The 12,316-nt window shown below is 34.8% G+C and overlaps 1 protein-coding gene across 9 annotated transcripts in view; it reads left to right on the top strand.

Moving 5' to 3' along the window:
• Nucleotides 1–11,849: 11,849 nt before the first annotated feature.
• Nucleotides 11,850–12,316, top strand: part of p120ctn (adherens junction protein p120) — a 443,159-nt gene continuing 442,692 nt past the window's right edge. For all 9 annotated transcript variants that reach the window (XM_085808405.1, XM_085808404.1, XM_085808403.1 and 6 more), the window contains exon 1: nt 11,850–12,135. The gene's annotated coding sequence lies outside the window, so the exon portion shown is untranslated. The remainder of the gene's footprint in view (nt 12,136–12,316) is intronic.

The raw sequence follows: 12,316 nt of genomic DNA, 5'->3' as shown, positions 1-12,316 counted from the left end.
GTTTGAACGTAGACTGATTGCTAGTTAAAGGTTTGAACCCCATGCAAGGCGTCGTTATTTTTATCTCCTTTCGGCTTCTTGCGAGCGTTATATCAGACCATTCATTTGCAATATATATCCTGTGCTATGTTCTCGGTAATTATGCGGCTAAATGGCTGATTGGTTTACCTATTCATAATGCGTGAGATGTAAGCAGGCATCCGGCTATTTGGAAGGGAAAAAAAACGGGTGAGAGAAAGAAAATCTAGCTTTTATCTTGAGCATCATGCCTTATTACTACGATCTAAATTACTTTTCATTTTTTCAATAATTTCACTTAATTTTTTTACTTTATATTAAATTTGCTATTAATTTACTCATATTTTTTATTTTTATGATACATGAATTCATTATTTAATTAGTTATTACTAACTTAATTTAGAAATATTTTTATTCTTTTATCTTTTACCTGGCACTAAACTGAATTAATAATCGGTTAATGTAATCTGCTCTTACTGATTATGCTTGCAAATCTCACTTGTCTGACATTAACATCAGCAGAAGCCCACGAAATTCATCGTGGCAAAGAGTGCAAGAATGCGCCTGTCGTTGACAAGAGCCTTAAGAACCATACAGATGACAGTGCGACTTTGCTCAGTTCCGCCCCCTATTCTGATGGAAAGCACCCGGGGGGACGGGTCCGAGGGTCTCCCACCCCTCTTTCCCTACCATTAACCACTCGAAAGGACTTTCAGCTCGCCGCATACTTAGAGTGTCCCCATGCCGCACAGACGCTATACATTTACAAATATCCACGTCTTTCCGGGATTCGAACCCGGGCCTTTAGGTACGGCAGTCAGCGTCGCTAACCACTATTACGGTTGAGCGGCGAAAATGTATTATAGTGCGATTTGCATGAATCAAGCAAAAGTGAGTTATGAACTAACATTTGGTAAAATTGTGCGTTTCATTATTTTTAATGTTATATGATACGTAACAAAATATTAATATGCAAACAGTACAGCAAACTTTCGAATACGTGTAATTCCAGCTTTCATTCATTAACATAGTTCTTTAAAATTTTTGTGTTCAGCAGCATCCCTTCATAAAAATTTAAGCCGCACTTCTGGGATATTGATAGTGTTGAGCTCTGAAGCCTGTTGATATCTTAAAATTTCATTATAAAACTTTGATTTTATCATCAGATTTAAAAGATGCTAATATTTAGGGTTTGGAAGACATGTTGAATCACACTGATATGCAATAAGAGAAAAGCAATTCCAAGTTTTTAAGATGTCTTTGCAACGGCAAGTGTTTATATACTCATTTCCAGTGTTTATGTACGTATATGTCATAACTTCATGCGTAGGAGGAATCCGATACTTTAACAGCTTGCAGTTGTCATGGCAGGGGATGGATATTTTGATGCTCTGCAGCTTGAAGTCTATGAACCACTAACTTCCAGATCTAGCCATTTCAGAACACAATTTTATTCCGTTATAATTCACATCAAATCATTTTGTAGATAAGCGATTTATCCAATCAAATTTCAATACGATAATTTTTATGTACACTGATTTTAAAAATAACACGAAGGCATCTTAGACTGAGAAGCGAAGCAGCGCGAAGATGTTAGCAAGGTTGCAGCTAGGGAAAGGAATGACGTAATTAACTTGCGAGCGGTATTTATACCGAAGTATATACAATTGTAGAGATAAAACTATGATTAGTTAATTTTAGTTTTAGTTACCTTTTTCAAGCTGTGTTACATAATATGGAAAAGAATGACATAATTAACTTGCGAGCGGTATTTATACCGAAGTAGATGCAATTGTAGAAACAAGCTATGATTGGTTAATTTTAGTTACCCTTTTTAAAGCAGTGTTATATAACATGGAAAGATCTCGAATTTGGAAGAACAGCTGAATTTAGGGGAAGAACACCAAATCTAGAATAGTTAAATTTGAAGTTGCCATTTATTCTTAAAGTAGTTAGAGAGAGATTGAAAATTAAATGAGACGATTCTGTAGTTCGATGGAGGACTAAATGTATATAAATATAGAAAAAGAATAGGTTAAATTACTTTAAGGAAATAACTTCCAAGTAGGAAATAAATTAACGTTAATTACAATGAAAATACAACTCCGAACAAATGTGAAAATACAAAAATATGAGTGCAATAACTGCAACATAAAAAGGCTGGCAGCCCAAAAGAAGTAGGTAATGCATGGCAACTTTATTTCAGCGTGAAGATGGCACAAAATTAAACATGAAATCAGAAATCTACATACAATCATCTTCTTACTGCAAATACACGATCATACTGCCGGATCTACAATACTATGGCAATAATCTAGTACCAATCATTTCAAAAGTTTTGATGAATTGAGAAATATAGTATCATCATAAAATTTATGTTGCTTTCAATCAAAACATAAGGTAATATAGAATAATGTCAAGATGAACGATTTATAAAAATGAATAAATCACTTACGGACAAATTATACTGGCAATGCTGGCGTTAGATAGTAGCAATTACCTAATTTCCTCGTGAGCGCTCTCTTAGTATAAGTGGCTACATGCAGCTAGCGAGCTGGAAGAGCTGTGGTTCGAATACCAGCTACAATGTGTTTCTTCTTTTCAATCCTAATTATCTTTGTCCACCAGCTGCCGAGCAGTAAAATTGCTGAACACTGGCAATTCCGACCTGGGTTCGATTCTAGGCTAGCGGGTTAGCTGCATGGCCGTTTTCATATCCCCCCCCCCAATGTGTAACGTGTATACGAGCTAGTTTTCCACAGAATTTCCTTCCCCTTAGGCGGATAGCCCTAGTGTGCTTTACCATAATCAACTGAACTGAAACCTAATTATCTCAACAGCAAGGTCGCACTAAAACTTACGTCACGATAACTTTCACCACCTGGATTTCATCGATTACGCCTCGTAACTCTTCGCTGTCTTCTTCTAAGTGGAAAAAAAATATCATATGCGGGCTTTCGTGGTGTAAGTGGTCCATTCATCTAGAAATTGCAACATGTTTCGTGGTTCGAAGTGGTAATGGACCGAGAAAGTTTTAGGGATGTTAATAATTACACATGTCACTAGAAATGTTCGAGTAGACCAAAATCTTAAAACAATTTACTAATTTCAAGTAATTCATATGTTAGCAAGTTAGGCGGATAGTATTATTTAGGCAAAGCGTATCAGGATTATCTCTATGAGCTCCTGTTTTTAACCTAATGGTCTATCAAGGGATGGAATCTGAGTGTCTCGTCTTTCTGTTAACCTTTTGAAGAGCGGTAGTTACCTACAGTAACCACCTTTTCTATTGAAAGTCTTGTGAGTGGTTTTCAAGACTGACCGTTTCTGAAGTTCTCTTGTAGCTCACTAGATGGCACTCAAGAAACAGAAGCCAATCGAGAAATATAAACCAGTAGCTGATGCAGCAATTCGTCTTCAAGAAAATAAGCATCAGCCGTCGAAGGCAACATCACGACGTTGTACACTCTGCAGCACCAAGAAAAAGCCTGTAAGAACAGTGTGGGAATGCAAGCACATACAAAGTTGCACTCTGCTTGAAAAAGAAAAACTGTTTTCGTGAGACTGATTTGTAGAGTTGTGCTCTGTAGGCGGTGGTCTGACACTAACCACCAGAAGTGGTCATATTTTTCACGCGTCTTGGACACAATATGTGTAATTGTCGCAAATAATTTCATTGTAACACCTAATATAGTAAATAAAACAAAAGTTTTGCTGAAAGGTTTAATTGCCTTTTCCTGCCTGCAAAGAGTTAAAAGAAACCTTTTGAGAGGACTTTCGGCTTAAGTACAAGACAAAAAAGGACACTGCAGTCATAACCGTTCCATACCTGGAAATAAAGAGAGAGTTCGTCAGACTTTGCCAGCGGTGCAACCAAATTAAGTGGTATTCCATTACTGAGAATTGTTCTGACAAACAGTTACTTCTTGCTCGAAGCTAGTTTGTTTGGTGCAAATGTTTTTAACTGTAATTAAAATTTTTGCCATTAGTTAAAGATACTTAATGCTAAGCACTTCTAGTTAATTTTTTGTAGCTTTTTTCTTTTGCAAAACTTTTATGGGTAACTTTCATGAAAGAGTCACAAGTGCATTTATTAATAATAAGGAAGCAAGAACAGATTTTATCTGAAAATCAAAATCAATCGAAGAATATTATTAACTAGAATTACATTTCAATTTAATTGAAGTTTTATTAATTATTGGAAAGAATTATCTGGTTCAAAAAAACTTTGTTACTCATGCATATTAATAGATTTCTATTCATTTATAATTTACAGTTAGTAATCTTTTGTTAATAATTTACCAAGCTAATAGCGCAAATTAAATTTACCACACTTGATTGATAAATGCAGTTAAAGATCGCTTAGGTATCTATTCTTTTAGTTTAAGTCGATTTTTATGACCTAATTTTGCGTGTTCCTACTTATCTCCGTTGCATGTATCTGCTGAGATAAAAAAATCAATAGACATTTTGATAGATATGATTTACCGGTAGTGTGAGAATATAGGACTTAAGTTATGCAGATATCCTTCAGTAATGCTTCGGCACCTAAAAATACCGTTTAAATGAAAGGTATAATTATCGACACACATCACTGCATCAAAAGCTTTAGGTCCGTGAAAAGTGACGCAAGGGCAAGCCTCGCATTAGTCGCTAAAAACTATTATTTCCCTGTTTTTCACACCCAGATCATGCGTGTAACGTCCACTCAAGGGTGTCTCATCATGCAATTCACTGAATGCTACAATAATTGTGTTTTACACCTAAAGATTAATTTTTCTTTGTGGTTTTATAAGAAAAATTTTGTATGTAGAAATAATTTAAAAGCGTCTTGTAAATATTAAGACAAGCAAGAAAACCCACAGAATAAAAAGCGGGTATAACTTGTTTTGCTGGCACTACGGATATATTGCCGTGAATATTCTGTTTGTACTTGGTATAAAACTGGAAAATACGCGACCAGTTTTCGTTTTGGTTTTACTATGCTCAAAACTACATCAGCAAAACATAATAAACATGACGGCTTTAAACGGAAGTTTTATAAACTATATTTTGACACTTTTATATATAACAATAATTTTAATTTTCGTTATTAATACTACTTAAAGCATAATAATCATGGAGCAAACTAAAATATTCCGTGAGCTTAATTTTGTTTAATCAAGTAATCGGAGGGGGGGGGAGTAAAAAAATAAACTTAACCTAGTAATAAAAAAAAAGTTACCTTCAGAATTTTAAAAATTTTAAGTTTAACTTTTTTCGCAAAGCCTGCCGGGAAAAAATATCAGACATTTGTAAACGAACGGTCGCCAGATATCGCATGATCATTTTATTTTCAACACTCTATGCTCTACTTGCTGCATATTTCTTGGAGATAGTCATATGTATCTATTAAACGACCGTTGAAACTAAAACAGATTAAACCGCTAGCATTATCACACTCATGCACTATAATTAGAATCAGTAGGAAGGATAGCAGGCTTCTGCTGAGTATGTGTCAACATACGGTACTTACGTATTATCGCAACCAGGTTGGCGCGATTTGTAAGTTTGAGTAAAAAAGTATAAATAGAAAGAAAATGTACATTTATTAATTACAGATAATTTTTAATACAGTTTTTTATATTATTTTGTTTTAAAATATAAAATAGCAATTAAACCCTTCCGGTTTCGAATTTGAATAAGTTGCAGAATTATTTTTTCGGCGGAAATCTTTTGGCTATTGCTTTTAGCACTGATTGAAAACCGTCTTCGCCATTAACAGCTTGAGCTTGGCGCCATATAAATTCGATAAGGTATGAGTCAAGATGATGACTGGCTGTTCCTCTCTGTTTTTTGTTGCGCCATTTGGCTGAGCCCCACATGCGCTCTACATGTTGTGTGTGAACGCCCGTGTTGGGATCCACAAAGTTATATTTGTGATTAACAGTTCCATGCCGAAATCCAGCATTTTCGAACTCACTTGTATTGTATCCTTTCCAGCAATCCGAATAAATGATGCTTCCTTCGTTGATATTTTCGCAAATTTTTTCCATGAGGGTAACGGCGCTTCTGTTAGGTACAGTAACCAAAAAAGTCTCTTCTTTTCTCCGCAAATTCCGCCGAAAACCCATTGCTATGGTAGTACACGCCCCATAACACGTAGGGTTGCCGTAAGTAGGGTCGCCAAATTTGGCGATTTATGCGAATTTTGGCCTGGTTGCGTTAATACGTAAGTACCCAACATATTTACACTCTTATTCTAGTACGCTAATGAAAACCGAACGAATGGCATATATCAGACCAAATGACAAGTTTTCAATCACTATATATGGGCTTTCTGACACTGTCATCTGTAAAGCCTTTTTGTGTTTCGCACCATGTCCTAATGTCTCCTTTGTCTAATATTTGAAATTCCCCACCAAACGTTCCGCTTGATATAGAATCTTCTAAAAAACTGGCCATTTAAACAGACTCTCTATCGATGCAAACTCTTTTTATCGATGCAAAATTGCCATTACAGGGTCGTAAAATCAGTGTCAAGAATTCGTGGCTGTTATACGTCGCAATCATCTTACAGCTTGCTTACCTATAATCTACGCGTATTAAGATAAAGCCTTTTTTAAAAAAAATTCTGGTAAGTAGTCATAGGACATTTTTTTATATTATTTCGTTTTTCAAACGTACTACTCCTTCGCCTTTTGGTAATGATGTTGTGTCCGTTTCTCGCGAATATTATACTTGCAAGCGTATTTCTCAACTTCACGTCCCTCCTACCACAACCTGTCTTAAGACATAATTTAGAAGATTTAGGTTCATTCGGTAAAATTTAAACTTCCTTCCTGATTTTAGAAAAATGAGTTTCCCCTTTCTTCATTCTTAGATCTTTGAAGAAAAAAAAAGAACTATTGTTAATTGTTGGTCTTTAATTGGTTATTTGGTTTACAAATTTCCAGATTTAAATTCACACACTAATAAAATATTTTCTTCCTATACTCAATGAAGTGTTAGGAATGAGCTGGTAACGTACGTTATGGAGGGGGGGGGGACATTTTAGCCTAATTCTTGAAATATACTATGGAGTAATATAAATTGGTACATCTACTCTTTTATGGTCTATAGTTGTTAAATAGAATAAGGATTTTTCGTTTAACTCCTTCCTTCAGAGATGATACATATTATGTAATTCTTTCTTCTCGATCTTTAAAGACAAAATAAGTTTTAAAGGGGGAAAAAGGGGGAGGGGGGAGGGAAGAATAAGTGAGTCAAAATGATAATCATTTTTTTTTTTTTTTTTCGGAGGTCTGAATTCGGTTTAATCCTAGTATCCGGTGCACACGCGATTTGGCTACCTTTGGCGACTTTATGATGAGCAGTAAAAACGGGACATATACGATGAGTAGTAAACGGGTCATTCAAAAAATATACATAGTATATACTATGTATACAGTGATAGTATATAGTATATACATAGATGTTCTTTGGTTCATTTTTGGTGTTGGCAATAATTTTCAAAATCGCGCCAAGGCTGCACCGTATACTAGGATTTTACCCTGAATTCTTTTCTTATAATGTTGATCAAAAGGTGATTTACTGCTATAGCATCAATAAGCAAGAACTTACCACATATCTACTGCGTAAATACGCATATCACATCGCGGAAGTTATGTGATAGCCTTCTACATGGTACAGTGGTTAGGGGAGCCTCCTGCGATACCTAAGGGCCCGGGTTCGAATTCCGGAGAAAGCATTCATGTTTGTAAATGTATAGTATCCTTGTGGCATGAGGGCACTCCAAATATATGGCGAGCGGAAAGTCCTCTCGTGTGGATTGGTGTAGGGAAGTGGGATGGGAAACCCTTGGACTAACTCCAGGGGTGCTCTCCCTCAAAACTGGGGTGGAAATAGAAGTCCAACCTCCTTTAGGCTCTGGTGGCCCACCAGCGGCCGAGTGGTAAAGACGCTGAACACTTGTAGTTCGGTCCGAGGTTCGAATCCCGCCAACGGGCTGGCTGTATGGGCGTTTTCGTGGTTTTCCCCATGTGTAACGTGTGTACGAGCCAGTTTCCCTTAGAAAGTCCTCCACGAAGGCATCCCTCCCTTTAGGCAGATAGCCCTCGTGTGCTTTGCCATAAATGAATAATCCAATTTAATCCTTTAGGCTCTGGCAACCATTCTGCCATGAAATTAATATACAAAACAATACAAATGATGTGATGGGGAAGGATTTATGTATTCGCGTTTTTCTGATTTGTCGCCTTTTGGTGTTTCGAATATTGACTTGCTTACTGAATATTCTACTCTCTAAATTAATTGCTAAGATTAAAAAAAAAAAAAAAATATTTTTTCCCGTTTTTTGATTTATTGTTTAACAACATCCGGTATGATTTAAAAAAAATTAAAATTGGCCACAAAGAGCATAAATTGCTTTCATACTCTTTATGCTCTTAAATTATAGATTCTAAAAGTACAAATTAATATTCTTGTCTTGGATTAGTTTTACAAGAGAGAAGATCGAGATGCATGTGCGTGTGTTTTCGTCATTTCCTTTAGTCAAACATAAATAAAAAATCTGATGTGTGCACCACATGACGTCCTTGTACGGAATATTAAATCAACCCATTTTGGTACTTTTCCGTTTCGCCGGCGCAAATCTCGCCAAGCAGACTTTATTGGCGACAACATACAGTATACACATAAAAAATATTAAAAAAATATTAGTTCTAAGAATTCTTTTAAAAAAAGAAGGCATAAACATTTTAATATCGCTTAAAGTTTTATAAAAAGCCAATAAATAAAGACAATAAATTTGTAAAAAGACATTAATTTAAGAATTTACTATGCTTTCATGGTTCAACATCCTGATTCGCCGGTTCATATCACGTGACCCCAAGCGATCTCATCTCACGTAAACTACTACAAAAATCTAATGCTCTCAGTAATTATCTACATTCATTTCAAGTTAAATCTTAATTTGGAACACAAGTTTAAATGCAAGAAATATTTCAATTCGTACGAATAGCTTACTCAGAAATTATGTAAAACTGCAGTGCTTTACTTCGCTAATGCATTCTCATTAGAATGGATGAATTTAACCCTTGACTTTACCTTTTCTATATTTTCGGCTTCAGATAAGCGCTGTCATTGCATCCCAATTGACTTAATTACCGAAAATGGCCTTAGACATAAACTGAACTATCTGATAAAAATTCTATGTATTTTATATGCCAGTATTGTAAGAAACAACCAGTCTGATAAGAAAAAGCTGCGACTTGTTTTGTAAATGATGCGTAAAAGGTTACCAGCGAGAATATTCTGTTTGGCATCAGTTGTACCATTATTGGCGACTTTATCGCTTGCGCCGGCAAAACGGAAAAGTACCCCCATTTTTTCTTGCATTTAATTTAAACTTATTGGATTGAATTAAATCTACTTCGTCGATAGCGCAGAAACCACAATAGAATAAATGCACTCTTTAAAATTCCCTCCATTTTTTTACTATAGCGACACTCTGGCCCTAGGTTCACGTAACAGCGTTACATTTCGTTCATTTTTTAACTCGGAATGCATAAAATGTATATCATCTTAAGAATTATCTAATCGTTGCCACATGTTCTATTCAAATACTATAATAAATCTAAAACTATGTATAAAAGAAATTAAGCAAAGAACAACAACAAGAAAAAAGGAAACAGTTTTTCACAGATGATTCAGTATTTCTCATTCAATTAATTCAGTTCTCACTTCGCGACATTCAATTTAATATTAATACATTAAAACTCAAGATGTCTGAATTGAAAATTATGAAGTAAATCTTAAACACTTATTTCCTCGAATAAATTCCAGAATGGATTAAGCATGATTTAATTCGCAATAATAAAAGAAAGCGTTGTCTTTGTTATTGCGAAGCTTACTTTCTCTAGATTTGCAAAAAATGTACTATTCTGCTGTTTCAAATGTAAACAATCAATGGCCGCCATAAAAAAGGCTTAGCGGCACTTAAACAACTTTAAAATTGTTGCTAATTCCAAACATATTGCATACAGATTTACTAAAGGCATAAAAACCTTAACCGGAAGATAAAAACATAATTCAATCATTTTTAAAGCAAAAAATGTACAATTTACAAACATATAAGAGTAAAGAAACTGAGATCACTGAGCCGAGTAACAGAGTGGATATATATATTTATATACTTTTGGTGCAACCAAAATACAAGGCATGTTATAGCAGTCCTATATACAAAATTTCAACGTTCTGAGGCTACTCGTTTTTGAGTTTTGCTAGATACATACGTACGTACGCACAGACGCCATGAAAAATTCTCATCAGAATTCACTTTAAATTAGTTTTACAATTTTTTCGGGGGGAAAAGTGTCCTTTATCCTGTCCTTACGTACAGATGTCACGCAAAAACATCGTTAAATTGCATTCGATTGCGGTCAAAATGGATATTTTCGTTGAAATATGCTGCCTGAAACTTTTCGTGATTACAATACTTCCTTTTTACTTGGTACAAGGAAGTAAAAACAGTTTTCTTCAAAACTTCTTCACCAAGGTATCCTTGCGAGACCCTCATATATGTGTTACCATAATCACAATCTGCATTAAGTTTTGAGCTGTTTGCAATATTTTCTGTTAAATTTCTTTTCTCTGGCAGGTATATATTTCCAAACGAAGAGGATATGGCAGAAAAGTTACGAGTAATCATGAACGTTTGTAAAATTATTAATCAGTATCAGATGAAAGCTATGGTGATTAAATACTTCTACGCAGTATACTGTTGAACAAAATAACTTGTTCAACAGTATACTGCGTAGAAGTAATTCAGACAGCTTGAATAATGCATTTAAAGAGCTTAGACAGCTTGCATAATGCATTCTATTACTTGTATTTTTGTAATGAGCCATATCGTTTCACTTAAGCTCAGCAGTACGCGAAACATCAAAGTTGGTGAGCTGATCTGGTTGTCTGAATAAATTTTTCCATCATGTTCATCGCAAATACAAACTAATGTTCTAACAGAACGTCCTTCATGAAGGCAGAATTAGTTAGATTGCCCTTGGGTTCTTCTAAATAATCAAGTAGATATAAAATCTTTTTTCTTTTCTTTTCGTAGTTTTCTGTAATTCTTAAATGAAAATAGTTTCTTTAAATTAGTTCTTTTAGTTAGAAGCAAAATAAATTGAATTCCTAAAACAAAATTTTGGAGGGTGCAGTAGCTTTCAAGTTTAAACAAAAATCTGCATATGCTTGTGTGCTTCGTCTTTTATATAATTTATTTAATAAGTTACATGTACTATAATTCAATTTACAGTTGTATTATAAACATACTTTATTATTTTACAAAAACCGAAAAACTGCAATATTCTTTTGTGAACTGAATAGTTAAACTTAACAGCCGACCTTTTTTTTCCCTTCTGTAGTAATTAAAAGAATTAAAGAGAAACTTTTTTTAGTTGTTAATAATTCTCTCCTCCCCCTCCCCCCCGCCTGATGTACCAATTAAAATCGTAAAAGAAGGGAGCAATAAGAAATTTACAATGTTTCAATTTAATGTCGTTAATTTTTCGCGAGATATACTTAAATTCCGTAACACGCTAAACCATATTTCTAAACGTTACGCAAAGTTGCTACAGCATGACATTGACCATATAGGGCTCCGTGGTAAAATGCTCTCATCATCCGTCTTTTGTTTTAAATATATATTTATTCAGCTTCGATTTAAGGTAAGAGTGAAATATTAAACACATTCTTTCCCATTTGGCTGCAATTTTGGCGACAGTGTGCCAAAGAGCCGGCCGGCATGCAGAATTCCGAATTCCAGTAGTCCTACCCATCATAACTGCTGTTGTAGCCGTCGGGAGCGGTCGGTGACTGAGAACGTAAAACTAGGTTCACTGAATCATAATTTTCATTTGTTCCACTAGCGTTAGTGTTATTCTCAAGCACGATCAACGACTGGATATTATTCGATCCGAACATTTGGAATAACTATCCATAAGACTTTTCGACCGAATTTTGATATTGTATTTACTCGAATTAAACAACTAAGGGAAAAAAGCGTGGTTATTCCTAGAGAAAACTTTGATATTTGACTATAAGAATTAATTTTTTTGAGAATGTGCGATTGGAAAGGTAAGATTTTACTTTAATCACTTACAAATATAACAGTGAAATATTTACATGATGTAAAATAAATCTCTGGTAATTTTTTTTAAATACTGGCAGCAAGCATAGTAATGAGTTGTATTAGTTTCGTTTTGGGGTAATAAACCGACAGATAAGATAAAATTTCTTCTGATTATTCAAGTGATTT

The sequence above is a fragment of the Stegodyphus dumicola genome, chromosome X1 (assembly GCF_044657685.1).
Source record: "Stegodyphus dumicola isolate Sdum_Otavi_A_Nest chromosome X1, ASM4465768v1".
NCBI classification, from domain to species: Eukaryota; Metazoa; Arthropoda; class Arachnida; order Araneae; family Eresidae; genus Stegodyphus; species Stegodyphus dumicola.
Note: the sequence above shows the minus strand (reverse complement) of the source record. Positions and strands in the feature narration are given on the sequence as shown.